Here is a 21706-nt window from a genome sequence, read left to right as displayed (position 1 = left end):
TGTGAAGATGCCTCCCGCCCTGCACGTGTCGGTGCACACTCTCAACTAGCACCATCAGCAAGCACGACCACTTCCTTGTCCCAGCGCAGCGTTCAGTTGTCCCTACCCCAGTCCTTGGAACCCAAGTGCAAATATGCAGCCAAGGCCCCACAGGCCACACTACTAAATTCACACATCTTGAGACTGATTGCGCTCAAAATGTTGCCTTTTAGGCTTGTGGAGACAGAAGCTTTCCACAACCTGATGGCGGTGGCCGTCCCTCGGTACTTGGTCCCCAGCCGCCACTATTTCTCCTGGTGTGCTGTCCCCGCATTACACGAGCATGTGTCCCACAACATTAGCCGTGCCCTCAACAACGCAGTAACTGGGAAAGTCCAGCTAACCACGAACACGTGGACAAGTGCTTATGGGCAGGAATGGTACATCTTGCTGATGGCACACTGGGTTAATATAGTGGAAGCTGGGACCCAGTCGGACCTTGGGATGGAACACGCCCTCCCGATGCCGACGATTGCGGGCCATGAGTCAATCAGGGTTGCCCCCACATTCTACAGCTCCTCCTCATCCTCCTCTTCAGCCTCTATCTACGAAATGAGCACATAAGTCTAAAGCTGGAAGCACCGCAGCACTGCCTAGGCCAAGCGGCAACAGGCTGTGCTGAAGCTAATGTGCTTAGGTGACAAACCGCACAACGCTGAAGACTTGTAGACAGCTCTGAAAGAGCAGGCTGATTTGTGGCTGACACCGCTGAAACTACAGCCAGGCATGGTGGTGCGTGACAATGGCCGGAACCTGGTGGCAGCTCTGAAGCGAGGCTAGCTCACACATGTACCATGCCTGGCCCATGTGCTTAAGTTCAGCGGTTTCTCAAAACCTATTCAGATCTGTCGCATCTGCTTGTCAAAGTATGCCACGTGTATGCCCCTTTTAGAAAGTCAGCTACAGCTTCCGCCGCCCTTGCAGTGTTTCAGCAGTGTTTGCAGCTTCCGGCTCACAGACTGTTGTGTGATGTCGTCACGCATTGGAACTCTACACTGCAGGTGTTGAGAAGGATTTGTGAGCTGAAGAGTAGAGATGAGCGTTGTTCTACTCGAACTGTGCGCCAATCTCAAATTCAAGCTGTTTTGGGCGGTGTTTGAGCCGTTCGGCGAACACAAACGATTTGAGAAAAATTTGGCTGTTCGAGGTTATGTTCGATAACTGTTCGTGCACCAAAATCATAACTGGATTTTTTCTCAGTAATGATGAAAATTAATGTTAATACGCAGTTTGAGTGTACAGCGGGGTGGGGGGAGGGGCAAGGGATGGATCTCTGCAGGAATAATGAAGATCTCCATTTTTTTTTCTCTTTCCCGCATTTGCAGTAGGGAGGTGCAGTCTGTCAGACTATCAGCAGCGCACACACGGAGCGAACTGCTGTTTTTCACACAAGCAAGGGCATGTGTCATTGGCAGTGTATGTCACATGTCCTTGCCCTATAAGACCAAGCCATTTTCCCCGTCGCCACCATTTTCTCACTGCTGCAGCTGCGTGTTAGATGGCACCGCTGTTGCTGTGTGCGCTATACCTTGTTAATTTCAAGCCAATTTTCGCACAAATCTACAGATAGCTTGGGAGTAGGGAATAGTTGTGATTGCAGTCCTTTTAAGGACTAGGTTACAGCATTTCCTATGACTTTTATCAGGCAGGTCTGTGCTCTTAAATAGATAGATTGTGGGAGTAAAGACTAATTGTAATTGCAGTCCTTTTCAGGACTAGGTTACATCAGTTCCTATCAGTTTTTGCCAGGCAGGTCTGTGCCAGTGCTGTGCAAGTTTTTTTTCACAGCATTTGGCTGAATCTAGCAAAGCTAATCCTTTTTGGCCTATTGCAGAGTGTGTTAGTCAGTGGAGTAGCCTATCTGTGTTGCAAGATATACCACCTGTGTATAGAATACCAATTTTTTTACTGCACCTAGTGAAGTAAAATCTTTTGGGCATAGCATCATTCTATTAGTCCATCAATACTGACCTCCATCAGGTTGCAAATTGAATATAATTTTTTTCTGCATCTAGCTCTGAAAAAATATTTGGGCTTCTAGCAGTGTGTGGGACTTGTTCTATTAGTCCATCTATACTGACCTCCATCAGGTTGCAAACTGAATATAATTTTTTTCTGCATCTAGCTCTGAAAAAATATTTGGCCTTCTAGCAGTGTGTGGGACTTTCTCTATTAGTCCATCTATACTGACCTCCATCAGGTTGCAAACTGAATATATTTTTTTTCTGCATCTACCTCTGAAAAAATATTGGGCTTCTAGCTGTGTGTGGGACTTGTTCTATTAATCCATCTATACAGACCTCCATCAGGTTGCAAACTGAATATAATTTTTTTCTGCATCTAGCTCTGAAAAAATAGTTGGCCTTCTAGCAGTGTGTGGGACTTTCTCTATTAGTCCATCTATACTGACCTCCATCAGGTTGCAAATTAAAAATATTTTTTATCTGCATCTACCTCTGAAAAAATATTTGGCCTTCTAGCAGTGTGTGGGACTTTCTCTATTAGTCCATCTATACTGACCTCCATCAGGTTGCAAACTGAATATAATTTTTATCTGCATCTACCTCTGAAAAAATATTTGGGCTTCTAGCAGTGTGTGGGACTTTCTCTATTAGTCCATCTATACTGACCTCCATCAGGTTGCAAATTAAAAATTTTTTTTTTTCTGCATCTACCTCTGAAAAAATATTGGGCTTCTAGCTGTGTGTGGGACTTGTTCTATTAATCCATCTATACAGACCTCCATCAAGCTGCAAACTGAATATAATTTTTTTCTGCATCTACCTCTGAAAAAATATTTGGCCTTCTAGCAGTGTGTGGGACTTGTTCTATTAGTCCACCTATACTGACCTCCATCAGGTTGCAAATTCAAAATATTTTTTTGTCTGCATCTAGCTCTGAAAAAATATTTGGCCTTCTAGCAGTGTGTGGGACTTTCTCTATTAGTCCATCTATACTGACCTCCATCAGGTTGCAAACTGAATATATTTTTTTTCTGCATCTACCTCTGAAAAAATATTTGGGCTTCTAGCTGTGTGTGGGACTTGTTCTATTAGTCCATCTATACTGACCTCCATCAGGTTGCAAATCGAATATAATTTTTTTCTCCATCTAACCCAGCCAATAGTTTTGGCCTAATACCACAGTTTGGCCACTCAGCTCTGCTCGGTTCCCATCCATTGTTTTTTTGTGCAAACAACTCCAGAGTTGTGAATTAGTTAACCACCAAAATGAGTGGAAAAAGGCCTGCTGCTGGTGGAAAGGGGAATAGGCGTTTTGGGAAGGGGAAAAAAGGTTGTGTCCGTGGGGTAGGTGTTAAAGCAACAGTAACATCTGCAGAAGAAAGACCATCTTCCAGCCAAACTAAAATGTCTACTTCTTTTAGCGGACAATGTGATAAGATCCCTTTCTTACGGCCACGCCAATCGCTACAAATTCCAGATGAGGCACAAAAACAGCAGGTGCTTCAACGGATATCAAGTGCTCCTCTAAGTGGGCTCTCCTCCACATCAACTTCAACATCACAAATACTCCAGTCCTCAAAGGTGTCACCCCAATCACACTTGCTTCCTCACAGCTCCCAAATCTCCAGCTGCCCGTCTGAGTATGAGGTAGAACAGATGGTTGAGTCTGCAGAGCTGTTTACTCATACTATAGCCTGGGAATCAGGGGTCGACTCCAGCGCTTCTGTGAATCCAGACGAGGAAATGATCTGCACTGATGCCCAGAATCTTTATGAGTCGGATCCAGGACCAGACGCAGAAGGTTCTGACCATAATGTAGACCCTCATTCCCAAACTGTAACTCCTGTTGGTGGAGACAATGAGGAAGACGATGATGAGACTCAAATACCTGATTGGAGCGACAACTTTAGTTTTTTGTCAGGGCAGGAACAGGTTGGCTCTGAGGACGACGGGTGTGATAACGCACAGGGTGATGATGATGAGGTTGGAGATCCCACTTACTGTCAACCCACAGTCAGCCAAGAGATGAGGTCAGCAGAGGAGGTGGAGGAAGATGCTAGTGACGACGAGGTCAGGTTGCGCCTTCCTGGACAGAGACGTAGTACTGGAAGCACGTCAACAACTGCATCCTCAAACACAACTCTGCCTCTCACCACAAGTCGTGGTGGCTCTTCAGGTCGCATGGGTGCTAAGCCTTGCATAGCCTGGGCATTTTTTCAGATCGATAAAGATGACCCAACTCGTGTTATCTGTAACATTTGTCAGCAAAAGCTAAGTAGAGGCCAAAAAATACATAGTTTGAGTACTTCATGCATGAACCGGCACATGGACATGAAGCATAAGTTGCAGTGGGAAGCTCAGTGTGCTACAATGCGGCCTAGACGGCCGGGCCAACCACCGTCTGCCATATCTTGTGCATCCGCGGCCTCTTCATCCTCTGTGACTGGGGGGACAGCAGTCACACCTGTTTTGGGGCGCAGACCTGCCACCTCTTTACCCGCAACAGCCAGCGTGATTGGCAGGTCATCATTTTCTTTGGAGGTGGTAACACCAGCTGGTGTTGAGCGCTGTCCGACATCGATAGCATCACCTTTGGATCAAGGCAACCTAACATGTCCGCCTGCATCTTCCTCACAGACCGGCAGTTTGCCGGGGACACCCTTATCAACCCCGTCTAAGCACAATAGCCAGCCCTCGGTCCCTCAGATGTGGACAAGTAAAAGACCATTTCCTCCTAGCCATGAGAAAGCTAAGAGGTTGAATTTCACCATCTGCAAGCTCTTGGCTACAGAAATGCTGCCTTTCCGCCTGGTGGACACAGAGGATTTTCGAGACCTTATGTCCGTCGCAGTGCCCCAGTACCAGATGCCCAGTCGGCACTACTTCTCAAAGAAAGGTGTGCCTGCGCTCCACCAGCATGTCGCACACAACATCACCGCTTCTTTGAGAAACTCTGTGTGTGACAGGGTGCATTTCACCACAGACACTTGGACGAGTAGGCATGGACAGGGGCGTTACATGTCGCTGACTGGGCACTGGGTAACTATGGTGACAGCAGGACAAGGGGCTGCTGTCCAAGTCTTGCCGTCCCCACGAGTTGTGCGTCAATCCTCTTTATGTCAAAGTTCCTCCACTGCTTCTGCCTCCTTAACCTCCTCTCGGTCTTCCACCTGCACCCAAAGCCTGTCTGGTCATGCCACAAGCTTTCTAACTGCGCAGAAGGGATCCTGCACAGCTCCTTACTATGCTGGCAGTAGGGCTCAATGTCATCAGGCGGTTTTTACTTTGAAATGTCTGGGAAATGTGAGTCACACAGCTGAGGAGTTGTGGTCAGCTCTGAAGAACCAATTTCATGAATGGTTGTCTCCACTGGACCTGAAACCAGGGAAGGCCGTGTGCGACAATGCTGCAAACCTGGGTGCGGCCCTTCGCCGGGGCAATGTCACACACGTGCCTTGTATGGCTCACGTGTTGAACCTGGTCGTCCAGCAATTTTTAGCCCACTATCCCCGACTAGATGGCCTTCTGCAGAGGGCACGGTCGCTGTGTGCTCACTTCCGCCGTTCGCATCCCGCAGCTCAACGACTTACATCTCTACAGAAGTCGTTGGGCCTGCCACTTCACCGGCTAAAATGCGATGTGCCTACCCGGTGGAATTCAACTCTGCACATGTTGCAGCGACTGTGGCAGCACCGACAAGCCCTGGTGCAATACGTTCTGACGTATAGCCTGGGCCAACGAGATCCAGAGGTGGGGCAAATCACGCTGGAGGAGTGGTCTCAGATCAGGGACCTATGCACCCTTCTGCACAGTTTTGAAATGGCGACGAAGATGTTTAGTGCTGACGATGCCATTATCAGCATGACTATTCCGGTGATTTACATGCTGGAGCACATGTTAAACAGAATTCGGAGTCAGGTGGTGGCACAAGAGGAGGTGGAGGAAGTAGAGGAGGAGGAGTTGTATGCGGAAGGGCTAACATCTGCAAGGTCCAGACGGTCGGCAGCACCAAGGCGGCAGGCATGTGAGGGTGGGGGAGATGGTTTTACCAGGGCGCATGGTAGCAGCCAAACTAGTGAGGAAGGTGCAGGAGCCCAGGAAGAAGTGGAGGACGAACTGATGGAAGACTCATCAGATGAGGGAGACCTTGATCACATTTCTGTTGTGCGAGGTTGGGGGGAGAGGACAGAGGAAGGAAGCATGATTGTTACCTCGCCACCAACACAACAGGGACTTGGTGCTCCTGGATGCGCAACACACATGAGTGCCTTCTTGCTGCACTACCTGCAACATGACCCTCGAATTGTGAGAATTAGAAATAATCCTGACTACTGGGTTGCCACACTGTTAGATCCCCGGTACAAAAGTAAATTTGCCAAAATTATTCCTGCCATAGAAAGGGATGCACGCATGCAGGAGTATCAGCAGAGACTGTTGCAGAATCTTACATGTGCTTTTCCACAAAACACCAGTGGTGCACGTACTGAATCTCACAGTTCCAACTTGCCAACCGTGGGACCGTCAAGTTTTCAGCACTCAAACCGTAACAGAACCACAGTATCTGCTGGTAACATCAATTTTGCGGAATCATTTCACCACTTTTTTAGCCCATCCTTTGCAAGGCCACAGGAGACAAGAAGTCTGACACATAGTCAACGCCTAGAGACGATGGTACAGGAGTATCTCCAAGTAAACATTGAAGTCATGACTGTGTCACTGGACCCTTGCTCTTTTTGGGCTTCCAATCTGGATAAATGGCCGGAGCTAGCCACTTACGCCTTGGAGATCTTGTCATGCCCCGCAGCCAGCGTTCTGTCTGAACGTGTGTTCAGCGCTGCTGGTGGTGTGCTGACAGATAAGCACACGCTGCTCTCCACTGATAATGTAGACAGACTCACGTTCATAAAGATGAACAAATCATGGATCCGAAATGACTTTTCTACCCCTGTGTCATCCTGGGGAGAGTAAAAGCTTGATGATTGGTTAAAATCACCCTACCAACCGTTTTAAGCTTTCAAATTACTAATCATGTTTATCTGTATCTTGGCTGGAAAATAATTTGGGCTTTGTAGCAGTGTGCAGCACTGATTCTATTAGGCCATCTATAATAAGCTCCACCAGATTTAAAATTACTAATCAAGTTTATCTGTATCTTGGCTGGAAAATAATTTGGGCTTTGTAGCAGTGTGCAGCACTGATTCTATTAGGCCATCTATAATAAGCTCCACCAGATTTAAAATTACTAATCATGTTTATCTGTATCTTGGCTGGAAAATAATTTGGGCTTTGTAGCAGTGTGCAGCACTGATCCTATTAGGCCATCTATACTAAGCTCCACCAGATTTGAAATTAATAATAATTTTTAGCTGCATCTAGCCCGGAAAATAATTTTGGGGCTCCGAGATGCGCAAGACACATAAGTGCCTTTGTAACATACCTGGCGGCGTCCTTGCATGGTGGTCCATCTCCCACTGTGCAAGAGCGCGCACTTGATCTCCAGTCCAGAATGTCTCTCTGGCTTCCCTCCATGCTGTCTGTTTGTGTCTGTTTCTGCTGCTTAAGGGCGGCGCCCGATCACTTCCTGCTTTTTGTACCTGCTGTGGGTCACACCCCTTGTGCGTCCTCAGCCTATTGCTGTCTGTCACCTGGTATATAGCTCAGCTGCTCCCATCTATTCCTGCCTGAACATAGTGTTTCATTCAGTGTGTGCTTGCACTCTGAAGGTGCCAGGTCCCGTTCTGTGTTCTCTTGTCTGCCTATCCTGGAGGCTGTATTTCCAGGCCTGTCTGAACACGCTCCTAGCCTGTTCCTCCTGCCTTCTAGGGGCCGATTACCTAGACCCGTTCCTGTATCTTGTCTGACCTGTCTGAAAACGCTCCTAGCCTGTTCCTCCCGCCTTCTAGGGGCTGATTACCTAGACCCGCTCCTGTATCTTGTCTGTCCTGTCTGAACACGCTCCTTGCCTGTTCGTCCTGCCTCTCTGGGGGCCGTATTCCCAGACCCGCTCCTGTATTCCGCTGCAGTGTCGGTCTCCTCCGTACACTCAGTTCCAGTCTGAACTCTCTCCTATCCTTTACCTGTTTTGCCTCTATGTCCGTTCCCTTCCTTTTTCTGCAGAGTCTGAACTCGTACCTAACTCCTGCTTGTTGTCTCTGTACTCCCGTTTGTGAGTTTGTGGTCCACTCGCTACTTCTCTGCTAGTACCCTGTGGGTGTCTGGCTCTGCCTTTCCCTTCCTGTCTGTTCCGTGTGAACAGAGCCCTGTCCCCCCTACTCAGCCTAGCCTGCTCTGACTCCTTTGCTCACCGCTCCGGCGGTTCTAGCCTGCTCTGACTCCTTTGCTCACCGCTCCGGCGGTTCTAGCCTGCTCTGACTCCTTTGCTCACCGCTCCGGCGGTTCTAGTCTGCTCTGACTCCTTTGCTTACCGCTCCGGCGGTTCTAGCCTGCTCTGACTCCTTGCTCACTGCTCCGCAGCCTTGCTCCGCTCTGACCCTTTTGCTCACTGCTCCGGCAGCCTTGCTCCGCTCTGACCCTTTTGCTCACTGCTCCGGCAGTCCTGTCCTGCCCTGCTTCTGCCCGCTGCTCCGGCAGTCCTGTCCTGCCCTGCTTCTGCCCGCTGCTCCGGCAGTCCTGTCCTGCCCTGCTTCTGCCCGCTGCTCCGGCAGTCCTGTCCTGCCCTGCTTCTGCCCGCTGCTCCGGCAGTCCTGTCCTGCCCTGCTTGTGCTCGCTGCTCCTGCAGCCCCGTCCTGCTCTGTTCTTGCCCACCGCTTCGGGCGTTCCCTCTCTGCTGTGGTTGTCTACCGCATCTGCGGTTCTGTGACCCAGTCTGTACTGGGTCTTAACCTTTCTGTGCTCCAGCCCGTCCTTTCGGCCAGTACCTCCCTGCCTGCATACTCGCCTGTATCCACCCATCTGCATACCTGCCGTGTTTGCCTATACCCTCCAGTCTGTGCGCCAGCCTAACCAGCCTGTTCCAGTAATCCCTGTGTGGGTCAACCCCCGTGTCCGGAGTTTGACCTGGAGTAGCACCTGGTCCCTCTGCCCAGTTTCTCCCTGGTGCACTGGCGTCGTATGCCGTCGTGCCATCTTGGTCGGATCGGCCAGATACTTAGTCACGCCCCTCCAGGCACTCTCCGGTTCATGGTCCAGTGGAACCACAACACCCGCACACGCCAGTCAGTCCGGGCGTGTGCATAACAGCATGCTCAGGCCATGGTTCCCGTTGAGCCCCATGGCCTTCGCTCTCTGAGAAGTTTTCCAGCGAATACATGCATTAAAAATAAATAAATAAAATTTATTTATTTTTTTCTCAGCTGAGTTCCAGGCGAATTACGCACCCGTCCAGATGGATCTATCTGCTCTCGTTCCTGCGGATCCGCCACGTTACTATGGGGATCCAAGACAAAGTCGTGCATTTGTGGAGCAATGCATGCTACACTTCAAGTTCTACCCTCTATGTTTTCCCACCGATCGGGTTAAGGTGGCATTCATTATGTCTTACCTGGCGGGTGATGCCTTGGAATGGATCAACCCCCTATATGAAACACAGGATCCGATCCTCCTGGACCTAATGGCCTTCCATGTGGCCTTTCTAATGGTCTTCGATGATCCTAACCCGGAGGCTCCTGCTGAAGCTTCACCTCCCAATATCCCGGAGCAGCCCCGATGGGTAATGTGTGTGGGTAGCGCAATAGTCCTCCAGCCCAATGAGACTACTGTCCACCCAGAATCTTCACAGGGTGACTACGCTTTCCGGAATACATCTCCCAACCTCAAGAGGCAGTCCAGACGTGCTAGACGTAGAGGCAAGCCGTCACGCCAGGGTCTGTCCTCCCTGAGACCTCCTGACCCCAACCTTGAAGTCCCTACTGAAGCTTCATCTCCCTGTATCCCGGAGAAGCCCCAACGGGTAATGTGCGTGGGTAGTGCTCCGGTTCTCCTGCCCGAAGAGACTTCTGCCCATCCAGACTCCACACAGGAGAACTTCCTGCACCCGGCATCAGATGCTTCACCCACTTTAACCGGTGTGCATGTCCAAGGATGCTCCAAAGCTGTGGTTACCTCTGAGTCTGTGCACCTCTACTACCTGGCGGAGGACCCCCTGTTGCCTCCTGAATCCTCCGGGATACCACTCGATGACAAATGGAGAGAGACTTCTCTACACTCGGTACTCGATACTTTGTCCGCTTCGTCCTGTGAGCCTGACAATCGGTACCCCAAAGTGGTAGTTACCCCGGAGTCTCTACACCCCTCCGACCAGGCGGAGGACCTCCAGTTGTCTCCAGAACCCTTCGGGGTGCTACCTGGTAGCGAAAGGACAGAGACTCTCCTATACTCTGTACCTGATACCTCGCTCGCTTCGTCCAGTGAGTCCAACCTAGTGTACTCCGAAGCAGAGGTTACTCCCGAGTCTCTACACCCCTCCGACCAGGCGGAGGACCTCCAGTTGTCTCCAGAACCCTTCGGGGTGCTACCTGGTAGCGAAAGGACAGAGACTCTCCTTTACTCTGTACCTGATACCTCGCTCGCTTCGTCCAGTGAGTCCAACCTAGTGTACTCTGAAGCAGAGGTTACCCGTGAGTCTCTACACCCTTCTGACCAGGCGGAGGACCGCCAGTTGTCTCCAGAACCCTTCGGGGTGCCACCTGGTGGTGAATGGACAGAGACTTTCCAATACTCGGTACCCGATACCTCGCCTGCTTCGTCCAGTGAGTCCGACCTAGTGTACTCTGAAGCAGATGTTTTCTCTGAGCCTCTGCACTCTTCTGACCCGGCGGAGGACCTCCAGTTGTTTCCTGAATCCTCCGGGGTACCACCAGATAACAAAGAGACAGTGACTTTTCCTCATTATGTACCTGATAACCCGTCTATTTCTTCCTGTGAGCTTGACAAGATGTACCTCGAAGCAGAGATTACCCCCAAGTCTCTGTCCCCCTCCAACCCGGTGAAGGACTTCCAGTTGTCTCCTGTACCCTCTGGGGTGCCACCTGAAAATATGTGGAGAGAGACTTCCTTGTGTGCTGTTCCTGGTACTCCACCCGTTTCGTCTGTTGCTGAGGATGGCTGGATAGGAGGTAGCATCCTAGCTAACCAGATGAGATCAGTTTTTCCTGTGGACAGTGGAAGTGATCTCCTTGAAGTGAACGACTGGTCCTCGAATTCCCTGCGGAAGATTCTGGCAGGCCTGAAGAAGAGGGGGCGTAAGGGGGGGGTACTGTAACATACCTGGCGGCGTCCTTGCATGGTGGTCCATCTCCCACTGTGCAAGAGCGCGCACTTGATCTCCAGTCCAGAATGTCTCTCTGGCTTCCCTCCATGCTGTCTGTTTGTGTCTGTTTCTGCTGCTTAAGGGCGGCGCCCGATCACTTCCTGCTTTTTGTACCTGCTGTGGGTCACACCCCTTGTGCGTCCTCAGCCTATTGCTGTCTGTCACCTGGTATATAGCTCAGCTGCTCCCATCTATTCCTGCCTGAGCATAGTGTTTCATTCAGTGTGTGCTTGCACTCTGAAGGTGCCAGGTCCCGTTCTGTGTTCTCTTGTCTGCCTATCCTGGAGGCTGTATTTCCAGGCCTGTCTGAACACGCTCCTAGCCTGTTCCTCCTGCCTTCTAGGAGCCGATTACCTAGACCCGTTCCTGTATCTTGTCTGACCTGTCTGAACACGCTCCTAGCCTGTTCCTCCCGCCTTCTAGGGGCTGATTACCTAGACCCGCTCCTGTATCTTGTCTGTCCTGTCTGAACACGCTCCTTGCCTGTTCGTCCTGCCTCTCTGGGGGCCGTATTCCCAGACCCGCTCCTGTATTCCGCTGCAGTGTCGGTCTCCTCCGTACACTCAGTTCCAGTCTGAACTCTCTCCTATCCTTTACCTGTTTTGCCTCTATGTCCGTTCCCTTCCTTTTTCTGCAGAGTCTGAACTCGTACCTAACTCCTGCTTGTTGTCTCTGTACTCCCGTTTGTGAGTTTGTGGTCCACTCGCTACTTCTCTGCTAGTACCCTGTGGGTGTCTGGCTCTGCCTTTCCCTTCCTGTCTGTTCCGTGTGAACAGAGCCCTGTCCCCCCTACTCAGCCTAGCCTGCTCTGACTCCTTTGCTCACCGCTCCGGCGGTTCTAGCCTGCTCTGACTCCTTTGCTCACCGCTCCGGCGGTTCTAGCCTGCTCTGACTCCTTTGCTCACCGCTCCGGCGGTTCTAGTTTGCTCTGACTCCTTTGCTTACCGCTCCGGCGGTTCTAGCCTGCTCTGACTCCTTGCTCACTGCTCCGCAGCCTTGCTCCGCTCTGACCCTTTTGCTCACTGCTCCGGCAGCCTTGCTCCGCTCTGACCCTTTTGCTCACTGCTCCGGCAGTCCTGTCCTGCCCTGCTTCTGCCCGCTGCTCCGGCAGTCCTGTCCTGCCCTGCTTCTGCCCGCTGCTCCGGCAGTCCTGTCCTGCCCTGCTTCTGCCCGCTGCTCCGGCAGTCCTGTCCTGCCCTGCTTCTGCCCGCTGCTCCGGCAGTCCTGTCCTGCCCTGCTTGTGCTCGCTGCTCCTGCAGCCCCGTCCTGCTCTGTTCTTGCCCACCGCTTCGGGCGTTCCCTCTCTGCTGTGGTTGTCTACCGCATCTGCGGTTCTGTGACCCAGTCTGTACTGGGTCTTAACCTTTCTGTGCTCCAGCCCGTCCTTTCGGCCAGTACCTCCCTGCCTGCATACTCGCCTGTATCCACCCATCTGCATACCTGCCGTGTTTGCCTATACCCTACAGTCTGTGCGCCAGCCTAACCAGCCTGTTCCAGTAATCCCTGTGTGGGTCAACCCCCGTGTCCGGAGTTTGACCTGGAGTAGCACCTGGTCCCTCTGCCCGGTTTCTCCCTGGTGCACTGGCGTCGTATGCCGTCGTGCCATCTTGGTCGGATCGGCCAGATACTTAGTCACGCCCCTCCAGGCACTCTCCGGTTCATGGTCCAGTGGAACCACAACACCCGCACACGCCAGTCAGTCCGGGCGTGTGCATAACAGCCTTCTTGCTGCACTACCTGCAACATGACCCTCATATTGTCAGAATTCGAAGTAATCATGACTACTGGGTTGCCACACTCTTAGATCCCCCAAACTTTTCGATCAACCTTTTCATTTTAATAAAGACCAAAAAAATGGTCATTTTTGAAATTATAAGCATTAGCAGGTTATTAGAAACTGAAATCAAACAGTTTTCAACTCAAAACTTTATTCTAGGTGATGTTACATTTGCACATAGGACCCCTTGTTCGAAAGGAGCTTCTGAACTCTCTCGTTCATTGAATTTGTCAGGTTTTGGATGGTTTCTGCTTCAATTGTTTTGCATGAGGACAGAATACCCTCCCAGAGGTGTTGCTTAGATGTGAACTGCCTCCCGCCATCATAGACACTCCTTTTGATGATGCTCCAGAGGTTCTGAATGGGGTAGAGGTCAGGGGAGCATGGGGGTCACACCATAAGTTTGTCCCCTTTTATGCCCATATCAGCCAGAGATGCAGATGTTTTATGTGCAGCATGAGATGGTGCATTATCATGCAAAAAAATGATCTTGCTGTGAAATACACGGTTCTTCTTCTTGAACCATGGCAGGAAGTGCTGTTTGAGAAAATCCACATACATTATGGAGTTCATCTTTAGCGCCTTCAGGGATCCTAAAGGGGCCGACAATCTCTCTCCCCATGATTCCAGCCCAAAACATTACTCCACCTCCTCCTTGTTGGCGCTGTAGCCGTGTTTGCGTGGGGTGTCCATCAACCAGCCATCCTCCACTCCATCCATCTGGACCATCGAGCGCTGCACGGCACTCATCCGTGAACAAAACAGTTTTGAAATCAGTCTTCATGTAATGTTTAGCCCACTGGAGCCGTTTCTGCTTGTGTGAAGTGGATAGAGGAGGTCGACAGGATGGCATATGCACAGCTGCAAACCTCTGAAGGACCCTGCATCTTGTTGTTCGGGGGACGTTGGAGGCACCAGCAGCTTCAAAAACTTGTCTGCTGCTATGACAAGGCTTTTTTGCCGCTGCTCTTTTAACCTGACGTAATTGCCTGTAGGAAAGAGTCCTCAATTTGCCCTTATCAGCACGCACACGTGTGTACTGTGAATCAGCTACATACTTCTTGATTGCCAAGACACTTCATCCTGATCATCGCACAATGTTGATTGTAGTCATGCCTTGACCTAAACACTCCACAATTTGTTGCTTCTCAGCAGCCGACACATCCTTTTTCTTTCCCATTTTGGCAGAAAATGTAGGCTGCTTAATAATGTGAGACAGCCTTCTTAAGTAGTCTTGCCTTTCATTGGACACACCTGCCAAACTAATTAGCACAGGTGTCTGCAATTGCTTACAGTGATATAAAGAGCCCTGACACACATCACCATCAATGAGTTTAACTGACAAACAAACAAATTCTTCCCTTATCACTCCTAAACACTTTTTGCATAATAATTTGGAACACAGTGTACATGTGCTTTTCCACAAAACACCAGTGGTTCACGTAGTGAATCTTACAGTTCTAACTTGCCAACCGTGGTCTGTATGGAGTTGTTCAATAAAGGGCCCAAAATTAAGATAACATAGATGGGAGAGGTCTCTATGAATAGGAATTCCTAAGTATTTGATACCCTGTGAGGGCCAGGCAAAGGGAAAGTTGGACTGGATGGAATCCTATATGGATTTGGGGAGGGAGACATCGAGGGCCTCAGACTTCGCTGCATTGATTTTAAAATTTGACCATGTAACAAAGTGATCTATTTCAGCCATAACAGCATGGATGGATATATGTGATTGAGTGATATATACTAGGACATCATCAGCAAATAGAGAGCACTTGTACTCGGTGCCTCCCACCTCAATCCACCTAATATTGGGGTTATGGCGAATTGATGAGAGCAGGTGCTCCGTCACTAGGATGTATAAGAGAGGGGACAGAGGACATCCCTGCCTTGTCCCATTGGTGATTGTGAAAGGTGATGAAAATGTTCTGATGCACCCCCTGGGCCTTGGGACACCCGGAGCCGGACCCTTTTTGGTGGATGCTGGTGGTTGTAGTCTTCGTGGCGGCGACCCGGTTCCGTGGCTCAGGGTGGTCAAACCAGTGGCGGAACTATTTATGTGGTTTTGATGTTTAAATGTCCGACTACGCCACCCGTGGATTGCGGTCATAGTGAACCGCCGCTGCAGGGCAGACCGCTGAGGCTGGTGTTGTGGGTGCAGCAGAGCGTAGCATAACTCCCCACGGGAGGAGTATAGCCTCAGGGCAGTGTATGCGGAGGATGGGGGTGATGGTGCAGGGCAGCAGCAGTAACGACAAGGAGTCAGTGATGCAGTCCAGGGCCTTTACTCACAGTTCTTATTATCCAGACCACGTCTGCAGGTAACGGCTGCCCACGTCGTACTGTGCTCACCAGGTGAGGGGCTCAGACAACTCCCAGATAACTTTGGAGCGCTTCACAGGACCCCCTTTGTGTGTCCTTTGTCTGGCCTTTCTTACCAACCCTTCTGTCCGGCTGCCTCGGGCCTCCTCTTGGTAAACTTGGCGCCAGTTTCCCTGACCCTATGTGGTGCCTTCCTAGCGGGTGTAGCGAGGGGCTGCGCCACATAAAATGTCAGAGCCTCCGGTTTCTAGCTGAGGGTCGTTTCCTGCCTCCACTAGTTTCGGGGACCGGTCTCCCCCTTTGGCCTGACCCCTCCACGCAGGTGGATTCGGGCGTGCGGTGGCGACTCGCCCGTCTGCACCCCTGGGATCCCTTCACTCCTCTTTCCTGGAGCCTTCTCGGCTCCTCTTCCTTCCTTCTCCCTCTTCCAGGCCTGGGCCTCTGTTACTAGGCCCGCCTCCGGAGCAGAGCTCATGCAGAGCCCCTGCTCCCTGCCACTTCTGCTCAGACTTCTCTGCACTGAACTAAGATGGTGCCCACCTTTTATACTCCCTTCTCAATGCACCCAGGAACTGCTTCCTCCCTGCTCCTGCACTACAGGGTTCCCCTTCCTCAGTGTTCCCTCCCCCCACTCCAGCCAGGGACAAGGACTGTCGTGCCCATCTCAGAGGCATATTGGTCGCCCTGCCCCACGGCAATGTGGTGTAATGCATGCAGGTGTCGGGTCCTGATCCACACTCCATCCTTACCTGAGAGTGAGATATCACACCTCTGGGTGAGGTGCAATACCTCTGTAGCAACCGAGCCCTCAGGGTGCTACAGTTCCATTTATCTTCAGCCTAGGTGACGTATTGTGATACAGGGCCGTGATTTTGGCTATAAAAGGGTCCCCTAGACCCCTACCCCAAGCTTTTTAAGAGAATCATATATGGCGTGCCAGTAGACTCTATGGAATGCTTTCTCAGCATCCAACGAGAGTATCTAATTACAAATTTTTAACTGCATCTAGCCCAGGAAATGCTTTGTGCCTAGTAGCAGTGTCTGCTAGTCAGCGGATTATCCCGGCTGTTAAGCAAGCTACACCACCTGTAGTTTGGACACTTAATTTTTTCAAAGGAAATGCTTCGGGACCACGGGATACTCAGTGAAGAGCATCAGGAGGCACCCCAAGGCATAGGGGCTGGGACTGGCAGTAGGATGCCTTGTGGTGGACAGCCAAGCTCGATCCTTATAAAAGCTTTTTAACTGCAGCAGCTTTAGTGGACGCTACTGGAGCTGGAATTACGCGGCTGCTGGCATGAGACTTGCCCTCCAATAGATCCTTGTAAATGGATTTAAAGTGTATTCATTCAAATTAGAGAGACAATTTAAATTAAAAAGCTTAGAGCTGCCTCCACCACAGGGGGGCTCGCTCGACCCACCAGCGGACAGGCACCAGTATTGGGAGAGGGGGGCTGGCCGTCAGGGTTCACCGCGGCTCTGGCACAAACCCGGCGACACGGAGGTGGCACGGGCAGGAGCGGACTGAACGTGTCGGCTTCTCACTTTTTGGATTTTAGAAGGGCATGACATGCCTATATTTGTGTCTCCCCCTCCTTTTACTCCTCCACCTCTTTTCTTTTCGCATGACTATATGTACTTGTCACTTTTCCATGTGTTAGTTGTGTCTTCTGAGCAGTTTGTCAGCTTTTGGACACCTTTGAAGGTGTTTTCTATGTGTTTCTATTTGTTTTTGTTTGCCTGCCATTGGTTTTAACGGTGTTCGAAGGTGTTCGACGAACAGTTCGACGAACAGTTCGGCGAACACACGGGTGTTCGACGAACCGAACCGAACTCGAACACTACGGGGGTGACTCAACACTACTGAAGAGGGCAGTTGTTGACTACCAGCATCAACACGGCCGTCGGTATTCAGTTCAGACTCCACACATAAGACCTCAGGAGTGGACATGGATGTCAGACATCTGTTCCATACTCCAAAACTTTGAGGAGTCCACCAAGATGGTGAGCGGCGATAACGCCATAAATAGTGTCACCATCCCACTTTTTTGTCTTCTGCTCACAATCAAAGAGAATGCATTGCAGGTGGAGCATGATGAGATGGAGCAAGGAACCATACAGGGTGATTACACACAGCCAAGCCTCATCTCATCCTAACGTGGATTGGGTGACAATGAGGAAGAGGAGGAGAAGGAGGAAGAACAGGAGCTAGTTTCATGCACTATAGACAGTACTACCTGCACAACTGTCATACCGTCTGTTCAGCGTGGATGGCCTGAGGACAGGGAGGAGGAGAGCATGGTCAGTCGTCCTCTTGGTGAGACACGACACGGAAGTCTTGCCTATTAGCAGTCTGGCACGCATGGCTAGGTTTATGTTACGCTGCCTTTCCCGTGACCCTCGCGTTCTCAAAATTTTGGGTGACAGTCATCACTGGTTGGTGACACTTCTAGACCCACTCTACAAGGAGAACTTTCTATCTCTTATTCCTAAGGCGGACAGGTCTACAAAAATGGGGCAGTACCAGAATGCCCTTGTTGCGGAATTATTAAAAAAATTCCCATCTGAAAACGCTGGCAGCCGAGGGCACAGTTCTTTGGACAACCAAGGAGTACAGGCGAGAGAAACACAACTTCAATCCAGCAGAGGCAGGGGAACACTGTCAAAGATCTGGGAGAGTTTTCTCAGACCCTCCCATCGCACAGGCCCTGAGGCGCGGACGCACAAGGAGAGCAAAGTTTAGGAAGATGCTGAGGGAGTACCTTGCCGACCGTACCAACGTCCTCTGTGATTCCTCTGTGCCTTATAATTATTGGGTATCCAAGCTGGACATGTGGCATGAGCTGGCTCTCTATGCCTTGGAGGTCCTGGCCTGCCCTGCCGCTAGCGTTTTGTCATAGCGGGTTTTTAGTGCCGCTGGTGGAATTATAACTGATAGGCGCATCCGCCTGTCAACTGAAAATGCTGACAGGCTGAACAGGTGTATTCTCATGCACCTCTTCACACCCACACATGGGTATATGCTTCCTGATTTTGGCTATTTCCTCCTCATCCTCATCCTCCAGCACCATATCACCTGGGTGTCAGTGGTTCGTGATGCAACACCCACATAATTTTTTTAAAGGGTGTTTATGAATGGATTAGGTGACAATGAGGAGGAGGTGGAGGAAGAATAGGAGCTAGTTTCCTGTTCTATAGATGGTACTACCTGCACAACTGTCATACCATCTGTTCAGCTTGGATGGCCTAAGGACAGGGAGGAGGAGGAAGAGGAGGAAGAGGATGAGGAGGAGAGTATGGTCAGTTGTTCTCTTGGTGAGGACAATGAAGTCTTGCATCTTTGCAGTCTGGCACACATGGCTGAGTTTATGTTACACTGGCTTTCCCGTGACCCTTGCGTTGTCCAAATTTTGGGTGACAGTCATTACTGGTTGGTGACACTTCTAGACCCATGCTACAAGGAGAACTATCTTATTCCTTTGCCAAAGCCTAATAAAATGGGGCAGTACCAGAATACCCTTGTTGCAGAATTATTTAAAAAATTCCCATCTGAAAACGCTGGTGGTAGAGGTCACAGTTCGTTGGACAACCAAGGAGTATAGGTGAGAGAGACACAAATGCAATCCAGCAGAGGCAGGGAAACACTGTCAACATTCTGAGACCGTTTTCTCAGACCCTCCCATCGCAGAGGCCCTTAGGCGCGGGGCACTCTCACAAGAAGGGAAAAGCTTTGAAAAATGCTGAGGAAGTACCTTGATGACTGTACCAATGTCCTTTGTGATTCCGCTGTACTTTATAATTATTGGGTATCCAAGCTGGACACATGGCATGAACTGGCTCTCTATGCCTTGGAGGTCCTGGCCTGCCCTGCCGCTAGCGTTTTGTCAGAGCGGGATTTTAGTGCCGCTGTTGGAATTATAACTGATAGGCGCATCCGCCTGTCAACTGAAAATGCTGACAGGCTGAACAAGGGCTGGATTGGGCCAGACTTCTCAACACCTTCGAATGATAGCAGCGTAGGTCAAACTCTATTTGCACGCACCTCTGTCTTCACACTGAGACATGGGTATAAGCTTCCTGAATTTGTCTATTTGCTCTTGTCCTCCTCCTCCTCCTTCTCCTCTTCCTCCACCACAATATCACCACAATATCTACCATATCACAATATCTACGTCTCTTGCAAGAGGCATTGGAGTTCCTCCGAATTTTTGCAGCCATTGCATTCACTGCATAGGTAAACAGTATGGGAGACCCACTTTCTAAAGATGGGAACATTGTTTTCAGGAGGCCCTCCGACCTCTACATCTCTTGCATGGGGCATTGGAGTTCCTCCAAATTTTTGGCAGCCGTTGCATTCACTGCATAGGCAATCAGTAAGGGAGACCCACTTCCTAAAAGTGGGAACATTGTTTTCAGGAGGCCCTCAGACCTCTGCGTCTCTTGCAAGGGACATTGGAGTTCCTCCAAATTTTTGGCAGCCGTTGCATTCACTGCATAGGCAAACAGTATGGGAGACTCACTTCCTAAAAATGGGAACATTGTTTTCAGGAGGCCCACCGACCTCTACATCTCTTGCAAGGGACATTGGTGTTCCTCCAAATTTTTGGCAGCCATTGCATTCACTGCATAGGCAAACAGTATGTGAGACACACTCCTTTATAATAGGAACATGTTGTTACTATGGCCCAGCTCTATGTGTCTTTAAATTGGAATTGGGGTTTTTCCCAAATTTTGGCAGTCCTTGCAGTCACTACATGGGCATTACCACTATAGGAGACCCACTGCTTTATAATGGGAACATTTTTTTTACTGAGACCCTCCTCTATGTCTCTTCAAAGGGGTGTTGGGGTGCGTCCAAATTTTTGGCAGCCTTTGCAGTCACTGCATATGCAATAACAGTATAGGAGACCCACTCTTTAATAATGGGAACAACAAAGCATAGTAGACTGCCATCTGATGTCCCTATAAAAATAATGTTTGTGACTTTCAGAGTCCTTCCTTAATAAATGAAACATGATGTGTCTATGATGTCTCACATACCACATGGCCAAATATGGAAGTAAAATGTTAAAATGACATTTCCTGGTGAATGCATTTTTCACCGTTGAAAGCAATGCAAAAGTGCAAAAACGCATCAAAAACGCTACGTGTGAACATAGCCCAAGGTGTGGAGGAGCAATTTTGTTTTTGGTTATTTATTTTGCCCTATATACAAGTTATTACCCTGGAAAGGATGTTCCTTAACATTATTCCTACGAAAATCCATTTCGGTTTAGTTTTTGTATGTTTTATTGTGAGTCCGTAAAAGTGGCATAATACCTCTGACAACGTTGTTGACAGCAGTGACCTGGGAGTCAGATATGCTTCCAGGGGCCTCCCTCATGCTGTTCCCATGTCATTTGAGCATTGTTCCCATCGATTTGGGCAATTTTTAGGCCCTCTGCAGACCACTGGGTGGGTGTGGGCCACCGGAAAAATGCTTGAGTTTCCCATAGACTTACATTGGGCTCGTTACTCGGACCGAGCACTCGAGCATTCCAGTTTACTCTACCCGAGCAACAAGTACTCGAGCATTTTAGTGCTCGCTCATCACTTGTAGGGATAGGTTTCCATGGCAGACAGGAGCCTAACGAAAGCCATGTCGCCACCTTCTTAATGTACCTATAAAGCACAGCCACAGTCAAGCTGTTCGAGATGTAAGTACCCAATTAAAAAAGGTAGATAAGTCATATATTTTGGTTTATGCAAGTGGAAGGTAGATATTGAATCTTCCAAGAAAGCAGTCTTGTTAGTTTTACATATGTATCTTAGGCTTAGTGCCTAGACATGAAGCAGAAAATTGATTCAAGGGTTAAGCTCATAGTTGAAACCCCATTTCCATATACCAATGTAATGAGCCAGAGTTGGGAGCAGTGTCTCACGCGTAAGCAGATCTTATTCAACTACAAATGTAGCCGTTTTTAAAATTCCAAAGATATCACAATCCGGAAGGATATTCTGGAGTAAAAAAGTATAATTCCACACCTAACAATACAAATTCAATAGCTTCTTTGCGCCAAGATTTACAACTATGCACCATGCACCATAATTCTCTGAATTTTTTTTATTGCAGCGCTGGAGTGGTGCTTCTAAGGTTCCTGACCTTACTCTAATACTTACCAACTGTTATCTTCACCTTCTATTGGCCTCTGGTCGATATTCAGCCATTTGTGACTTGCTGGATTGCTCCAGTTTGCTGGGCTCTCTGGAAGTCACTTTTCAATATAAGTCTATAACAGCCTGGTTCTGGCTCTCATAGACTTACATTGAGCATTTGTGACAGTTACTTCTGACTTC

The sequence above is a fragment of the Phyllobates terribilis genome, unplaced genomic scaffold, assembly GCF_046119375.1.
Source record: "Phyllobates terribilis strain yellow unplaced genomic scaffold, ASM4611937v1 Scaffold_1__5_contigs__length_1240528914, whole genome shotgun sequence".
Classification (NCBI taxonomy): domain Eukaryota; kingdom Metazoa; phylum Chordata; class Amphibia; order Anura; family Dendrobatidae; genus Phyllobates; species Phyllobates terribilis.
The sequence above is the reverse complement of the archived record's forward strand: the minus strand, read 5'-3'. Positions refer to the sequence as shown.